The sequence below is a fragment of the Temnothorax longispinosus genome, chromosome 1, assembly GCF_030848805.1.
Source record: "Temnothorax longispinosus isolate EJ_2023e chromosome 1, Tlon_JGU_v1, whole genome shotgun sequence".
Taxonomy (NCBI): Eukaryota; Metazoa; Arthropoda; class Insecta; order Hymenoptera; family Formicidae; genus Temnothorax; species Temnothorax longispinosus.
In genome coordinates, this window is record NC_092358.1 from 15,137,725 (window position 1) to 15,147,277 (window position 9,553).

Below are 9,553 nucleotides of genomic sequence, written 5' to 3' on the forward strand. Positions count from 1 at the left end.
TAATTATATATGATCATATAAGATCTTATCCGGCCAAAATTCATATATGAGCATATAAGACTGCTTCTTATATGAACATATAAGACATTATAAGGGGAGAGAACAATTAATATAAAAAAATAACATCATAACAATTTATTGAATTAATTATAAATGTACATATCTTGTGATTGATAATACATATATACACTTCTCTTTTTAATACTATAAACAAATGTATACAATATATAAAATATATATATTTTTCATAAATATTGTCAATGAAAATGTTCGCGAATTGATAATTTCTGCGACGATTGAGCAATATCTACGTTAGCTGACGGACTTTATTTTGATTTCTTACATCAGCAATAAAATGAACCGATAATATCATCGAGACCCATTATCACGTTGCACTTTCACACTTTCAGTATATTATATATATAGGGGAAAGTTCCCTATTATGAGATATGTTAAGCTAAAAGACCCCATATAGGCCCGATCTGTTGATCCCATCATGAAAAAACCTCGCCATCTTATATTAGGATTCCTATCTCATAATAAAGGACTTTCCTCTCTCTCTCTCTCTCTCTCTCTCTCTATATATATATATATATATATATATATATATATATATATTGTTGCGCCCGTGTTGAGACACCCGTTGCGCGCGGAACTTCGCTCACGAGGAGCCCGAATTTCGCTCGAATAGCTTCAAGTTAAAGCGCGGTCCTTAACGACCGGTTGTTGTTGATGTATTGATTTTCTCGACGACTGTCAGATCTACGGGGAGACTTCGATCGTTCGGACGTATACTCCACCTGAAATGCTTGTATAGAATTCTTAATAAACCTGAGTTCCTTTTGTAATAAAGTGTTCACCCTCTTTTATTACACGAGTCCGGGAGTGCGCGGCGCGAACGCGAGTGATTGTGCGATAGCGAAACGCAGCGCAACAATATATATATATATATATATATATATATATTAAGGAGGTCCTTATTTTTCGACTTTTAAATTTATTATGCGGCACCCCCCAGAATGTTTCCAATTCGCAAAAAAATAATCCCTACCAAAGCTCAGCTCGATCGGATAACGGAAACCTGTGCCCTCGGATTTTTAAACATTTGAGTTCTCTTGTATTAAACTGTTTACTCCATGAACATTGGTTTTTAAGGGGATGCTGGAGCCGTCTGTTTTACCGGCATTTTTTGTCGTCACGTAGCGTTGTATTAATTTGACAGAATTAAAAATTCTTCTCCAGAATTGCAGTACATACATTAATGATTCAGGGGAACTCCAATTTTATATAGAAAACGAGAAAAAATTACGGAAGTACAGATTTCCTTATCCTACTTTTATCCCAATATGGCGTCTCGAGTTGCGGCGAGCTGTCAGCTCGTCACAAGATGTATTTCATATAAGAGAAATACCATTGGTACGAACGCGAAAACAAGTTCCCCCGAATTGCACAACAAGAAAAACATCGATAAACCCTCCAAATCAAGATTTGGAAGCGTAATATAAAAGTATAATGTCGATGTGCATCGTGCGTATGTGTGCGTGCAATGTAGCGTGCTATCCTTGTCTATATCTTTGTCTATACAAGGACAGATATAGTCGATAACATAGAAAATGGTAATTTTGTCGGTTATACAGACGGTTCCAGCATCACCTTAAAGCGTATTTTCCACAAAAATCAGCCTAGAGCACTTTTTTTTTTTAACATGTCTGTCTTGCTTTTCTGCACCGTTTGAGACTTTATACGTCTCATTTAAACAATTAGGTAAATTGTTAATAATTAAAAAAATAAAATTAAATAGTTATTGCATTTATTGCTTGATCAGCTGGAAAAAATTATGTATGGGTTACAAAAGTTATAGTAGTATGTTCAGAGCCAAAAAAAAGAACAAAAATTAAAAGATTACTCTATTACTTTATATAAAATAATCAGTTGTAAAACTTTAAACGCGTTTTTCTCGAAACTACAATTTTGTAGCTGGACGCTCGCATATCTCGGCCAATTTTTATCGGAATGACTTGAAATTTGGACAGAATGTTTATAACAAAATTGTCTTCAGTTAAGCGTATGATTTTTTTATTGGACAATTAGTTTTTGAAAAACAATTAAAAAAGTGAAAAAATTTTTGGTTGAACTTTGAACTTTTTTTGCTTCCTCATAGAGAAAGCTTTGTTTTCGTAAAAAAAATTTTTTTTAGTTGCTTTTGCCAATGTGTTCAGAATGTTCTAAAACGTCGAAAAATCGCTATTTTAAAAAATGTCGGTATGTGTGTATGTATGTGTGTATGTGTGTATGTATGTATGTGCCAAATTTACCGAAATTTCTATAACTCCAGAACTAATCAACTAAATCTTAACGAATTATATATGAAATAGGGGTAGAAAAAACTGAAGAATATATAGAATTAATAAAAATTGCTAATAATTAAGGGGTTCTTTTTTAATAAAATTTTGAATTTTTGCAGAAATGTTTGTTTATGCTTTAATTTCCGCAAATTTGGAGATATCGATTTATTTCTAATTTTATTATATTTTTCAGTCTTTTCTACCCCTATTTCATATATAATTCTTTAAGATTTGGTTGATTAGACTCAGCTTTATACGTGATCAAAGGTCCCTAATTTTTAGAAAAATGTCTTTAATAGTTTTAACTTCTGTAAATTTTAAGATATCGGTCTATTTTTAATTTTGTTAGGCAGGCCTTCCTCTATGAGGAAGCCAAAACAAATAGAGGAAGCTTTGTGAGCAAAGGTTTCTATTTGCACACTTAAAAACTGTGAGGAAGCAATGTGCAGGTTTCTACTTGCACACTTTACTTGTTTTTTAATAAATTTATATCCCATTGTTTATTATAAATTATTTTAGCTGATATATATATATATATATATATAAAGACTTTTTCGAAACAATGATTATAAGCCCATTTTAATTTATGAAGAATTTTCTGAATTATAAGTCTTTAAAGTTTATAAGTAATATTACCATTATATAATGTTATCTAATTGTAAGGTATTCCACTTGAAGATTGCTCGATTTGCTTTACAAAGTGTGTTCTGTGTGTGTCACTAAATATTACATGAATTACGAGGATGAATCTCTGTAATCTTTGAAATACGCATACGCACGCGCGCACACGCACACGCACAAAAAAAGTGTAGATTTACATTTTTATATGGTGTACCTTGAATAACATTAGTGATATTTAAAGACTCATAATTCAAAAAGTTCTTAGCGAGAGAGGGTTTATAACTACTGTTCCAAAAATGTTTTGATATCAACTATAGAAATCTTTAATAAGATTTAGGTCTTATCTTGAAATTTTACAGTAATGTGTAATTTGATGTAATCTTTTATTCAAGGTCATCCAAAAACTTCAAGATTACTCTTTTCTTGCTCTTTTAAGACTAAACAATACATTTTTTCAAATAATGATTTGAAATCACGAATTTCTAATGTGTTTCTTTAGAAATATTCGCGATGGCAATTTTTAGTGTTCACCCTGTATATATAAATTTTATACTTATTGTTAGTTTTTTTATCTTGATACTTTTATACCTACAGTACTGACAGAAAATTTTAGGACTATTGTATAGCCATATTTTTCTTAGTTGATTGCGTTAATTGCAACCATATCTAAACTGCGACGTTATATCAGGTTAGGAGATCTCTTTTTCCTTCTTTTCGAAGTTCTTTCGTGCGTAATGATGACGACATTCAATAATTCATACTCGTATTGGATGAAAGGCATATAAGTGCGCGTTCACGTTGTCCCGAAACTTTCTGCCGGTAGGATAATGAAAGGAATCAATTGTTGTGTAAAAAAGCAGAAAAAATTATTTTAAAACAATTTTATTGCATTTTGTAGACGCATTTAATTTTGTAAAATTGCAACAAAACTTAATATTATTATTCAATTTCTTTTATTATTCTACATATAAAAGTATCAAAGTAAAGTCATCGAAAAATGTAAACTGGTATAATCATAATATTAAATATTTATCGAAAGTATTATTTATTTTATGTTTTTATGAACTTATAAAATGTGGCAAGCACATGTAAAAAACAGCAGCTACTAAAAAAGAAATAAATTAATAAAAATTACTTGCACTTACTATACTGTTAACAAATCTCTCAGCCCTTGTATACTTATATCTAGTCCTTGACCTTGCTTAGTTCTTTCTTCCATTATTCTAAGAAATTCATTTACATTAAATTACTATAGTCCCTGCCTCTAAATTCTTTATATTTCTCTTTTTATTCATATTAAATTCTACTTTTAGCCATGCATGAGCCATTATTTTAGGTTTCTTATTTACTTGTACCTTTACTTCCTTATTCGAAAAAATTAAATCTATTATCGTTCGACTATTTTTTGTAACTCTCGTTGGACAATCAACATACTGCCTCATCCCTAGGTTTTGCATTACCGTTAATAATTTCTTTGTATAAAATAAATCTACCATTATATCTATATTAAAGTCCCCTATCACTATACACAGTCATACTTTATTATATTAAATTTTCTACTGTATCTCCCAAAAATCTCACGAAATCGCCATTATCGACGCACTCGGCGAATGGTACACTACTGCTATCATACTTTTATACAAATTCTCTCTCATTTCTACCACCACGTACCAACAGTTTGAGACACTATCTTTTTCTTATCAACTATTCTAAATTTAATATCATCCCTAACATATAACAGTACTCCTCTTCTTGTATTTCTATTTTTAGCATCACATCTAACTATACTATACCCCGGTACATTGACCTCACTATCCTCAATTTCTACAGTTAATCTAGTCTCGGATAACGCTAGAATCGCAGGATTCACTCTCTTCATAATCTGATGTTGAATTTCATCCTTATGCGCCAATAAGCTTTGTGCATTCGTATACCAGAGTAATTCCGCTTCTTCCTGTGGTTGCTATTTTGCATCTTCCCAGCCGGCTCTTTTTTTCTCCTCTTAAGAAAGTATTCTTAAATTGTTTTATGTCTGTTTGTCTTCTGTCTCACATCCTAAGATCACTGTCCCTTTACCTCCTTTTCTTAATTTAGTAATTCCTATTTCCATCTTGGTTATGTCAATTTTTTCTTTAATAATTTTTTTCGTAATTTTACTCTCTTGTTGTACTTTTGGTTTTATAATCATGATATTTTTCTCCTTCCTCTCTTTAATCACATCGCTATATTTTCTTGTCGCTCCACCTGATGGTCCATATGCCCCTTGCATCAACATTTTTCTCAATTTTTTTATTTCCTGTTTAATGCCTTCCATCTCCTCACGGACTATTTCCTTTATCATTGACTTGATTTTCTTTTTACATGCTGTCTCATATTTTAATTATTTCACTGTTCTTAGAAGCCAATCTATTTTCCTATCAATATCCACTGCTCCACTCGTGCCTGCTACTTTATTTCCGCTGATTGTCGCCGGACTCATTTTTGCAGGTCCCGTTGAGAGAGATAGATAGATAGATAGATATAATTTATTATGCCCGAGAAAAACTAAAGGGCAAAGATTAACAATACAAAAAAGAAAACAAAATGTGCGTGCTCTCTCTACACAAATCAGTTAAGAGTAGAGCACAACTTAACAGCTTATCACAACAGTATACACTGTAAAAAGACTAGAACTAACGCAGCTTAAAAATAGGAACAATGTAAGTAAAATAAAACTAACTAATACTAATACTAATACTAAGAATAAGATGCTACACAACTTACAAGCTGATAACAGGGAAAAACACCATCATAAGCCCCGTGCAAGCAATCGATATCATGCAACTTCACGTGCCAACAGATATGCCTTGAGAAGATCTTTGAAGGAGACAATTGAGGAAGCAGAGGTAATATTACTAGGAAGAGAATGCCAAAAGTATATAGATGAAAGATGAAAGGAGTTTCTATAGGTGGTAGTTCTATGGGAAGGAATATGAAAGGTTTGCGATGCAACAAGGCGGCGGTCAGATCTCCTCAACAGCGGATCAAGCAAAGCAAAATTGTCACGCAGATACGAAGGAGAGCGCATGTAAAGTATGCAAAACATTTGACAGCCAAGAAAGTATAACCTCCTGTTTTCAACTGTAAGCCACCCCAATTGTCGCCTGAACGGAGTAATATGTTCGTCACGCTTAAGATCAAATATAAAATTAAGCGAATGCAACAGTTCACAAGTCTCTGTAATAAGGTGTTCAATTCTCCAGTCAAACCATGATAGACTAGGCAGCAGTAGTCAATGTGCGGCATAATTAAAGCTAATACCAGCCTTATCCTTAACCTTGTGAACAAAGAGTTTTTGTTAAACTTAAGCTTGTACAAAAAATATGCACTTTTTGAGAGACATGCAAGATATGTTTTTTCCAAGATAGGTTAGTCGTAAAAATTACACCCAAATTCCTAGCTTCGTTAACAAAGGGTAAAGGCGTATGGTTTACAATGATAGGAAGTAGACAATGGAGGTTATTATCATTGACATAAGCCTGACTACCAAATATAAGTACCTTTGATTTTGCAGGATTGAGTTTAAGACCATTTAACGTAGCATAATCAAAAATAGCATTCGCATCCTTTGAAATCAACTCAAGACCGTGAAGAATGTCATCGCGAGTACATTGGAGATATATTTGTACATCATCCGCGAATATCATATGATAAACAAAAGACAGGAATCCACCTATATCATTGATATAAAGAGCAAATAGAAGTGGGCCAAGTACAGAGCCCTGAGGGACGCCAGTCGACGTAAAAAGCCACTCAGAAAACCCTTATCGTCGAATACAGCTTGAGAGCGGCCAGTAAGGTAAAAAAAAATCCACGCGAGAACCTCATCAGAAAAACCGATTTCTTTCAGTTTGATAACCAAATAAAGATGTGGGACCGTATCAAACGCTTTACTAAAGTCGAATAAAATCATGATTGTAATGAGTCTTTTATAAATTCCCATTATAATGTCGTCACAGACACGTAAAAGAGCAGATTGCGTATTGAAACCAGAACGATACGCAGCTGTCTGGGATTCAGCAGGTTATGTTCGTTCAAATAGTCGGTGATTTGTGAGGCCACCATGCGTTCAAGAATTTTTGACATTTCAGGAAGGTTAGCAATAGGTCGCGTATCAGACGGTGACAGTGGAGTGCGAATCTTTGAGAGCTTTATTAGTCTTCTCGGCTATTTTTTACAATATATTCTTTCAACCTACGTTTGAATGGTTCAATTCTTTCGCATTGCTTAATTTCTACCAGTAGGGCGTTGTACATATTTAAACCTTCATAAAATAGACTTTTCTGTGCGCTTCTCGTCCTGCAATATTGAATTCTAATATTCTCAGCCTGCCTTGTTTGCCGTCTACTCACATCTCCTACTATTTCTATCCTATTACTTAAATGTTTTGGCATTATGCCTCTTACTATCTTAAAAATAAAAATACATACATTGTACATTAGCCTCTGTCTTACATTCATAAACCTAAAGGTTTGCAACATTAATTCTACCTTTGTATATCGCGAACATTGTAATATGACTCTGGTTTTATGCCACTTGCAGTCGATTCAATTACGTTTCACCCATGCCTACTAACATCGTTGCGCAATATTCAAAATGAGGCGTTATGATAGACTTATACACAGTAGGGTTGTGTGGGGTAATGTGCAACATGGGGTGATGTGCAACGTTTCCGATTCCTGGTCTACATGTCGACATTTGACAGAACCGCATACTGCCATCTATTTGTGTCAATAATACCTTGTTTTAGATAAATAACTCGCGAGATGGCACGCACCCTGGTTTGCTGTACGAAAAACGAGTTAAATTTCTCGAGCTCAATGTAATTTTCGCTTTTCACCTTCATAGTGATTTCGTGAATTGGTTTTAGTCATCTTAAAGGTAAATATTTTTATATTGTTAGTTTTTTAAGTACTTTTGATAATCCAAAGCGATTTTGTGATTTTCTTACGTTGTGTTGGTGTCACGCCAGTCCGCGCAAAATAGCGTGTTTGGGGTGATGTGCAACACTTTTTTTGGGGTGATGTGCAACACCCATTTTTCGCTAGTTTATCGCTATTTTACGATTAAACATGTGTATATAAAGTGGGAGTATTTAATGCATTTTTCAATGTGTTTAGTCATTATGCCACGAAAGTATAAAAATAAGGGTATCGCTGTTCCGGTCAATTGCGAGCTAATTTGGGCAGCAATAAAATTGCTGAAAGGCGATCATCCGGTTGCGTTTTTCCTTTTATTATATTAATTTTTAAGCGATAAATAAATAAGAAATCAAATAAAAAATGATTTTTTTTGGTGAAATTTCCATTTGTCAGAGGTCGATTACAATACAGTGAAATTTTTTGTTCACCAGATTTTGATTAATTTGTATTTAAGAAGCCCAAAGGAGGAGGGTCCCTAAGGCCTGTTTTCGGCACCCCTTCAAAATTGGGCCAAAATGGCTGGAATCACTTCCTTATACCCTTGGAAGTAATATTTAGTCAATTCCAGCTTAAACGGAAGTATTTAGAGTGTATACTTCAAGTATACATGGTGCATCAGCACGCCCGTATCATGCATTTTTTTGGAAAACTAAGCGTTATTGAGAAAAATGTTTCAGATAAAAGTTGTATGGTTTCAAGGGAAACATAAGATGGTGTCATTGGTTTGACCTTGGATAGTCATTTCATCAGACTCATTTTAACCAAGCACTCCAAAAGGTGAGAGGCAAGGGGACTCACCTTAATCAAGCACCCCAAAAGGTGAGAGGCAAGGGGACTTACCTTAACCAAGCACCCCAAAAGGTGAGAGGCAAGGGGACTCACCTTAACCAAGCACCCCAAAAGGTGAGAGGCAAGGGGACTCACGTAAATCCAACACCCCACTCTACGTGGCTTCTTAAAGGAAGATTACGTTTACGATTTTACTGTTCACGTGTGGAGAATCAACAAGAATGAATAATATGATTTCAATCTCGGATCTCCTTAAGTAACGTTTCTACAAATCTATCTGTAAGAAGCCTCATAACTCGCAAAGTACTTAATGAAAAATGACTTAGTTATGAGTGTTTTGGAAAGCTCTCGAAATAAGCTACAATTAAAGATATGTAAAAAAATAGGGGGTTCTATATAAAATATTGAAATCGACATTCACGTGACCTTCAAATGACTATCCAAGGTCAAACCAATGACATCATCTTATGTCCCCCTTGAAACCATACAACTTTTATCTGAAACATTTTTCTCAAAAACGCTTAGTTTTCCAAAAAAATGCTTGATACGGGCGCGCTGATGCACCATGTATACTTGAAGTATACACTCTAAATACTTCCGTTTAGGCTGGAATTGACTAAATATTACTTCCAAGGGTATAAGGAAGTGATTCCAGCCATTTTGGTCCAATTTTGAAGGGGTGCCAAAAACAGGCCTTAGGGACCCTCCTCCTTTAACATTTAAGTCGATTGATGTCGATATTCATGCATTTTTTACCTTAATTTTACCTGTGTTGCACATCACCCCAAGAAAATTTGAAAATGCTAAAACAGACGTTTTTTTGAAAACTCGAAAAAT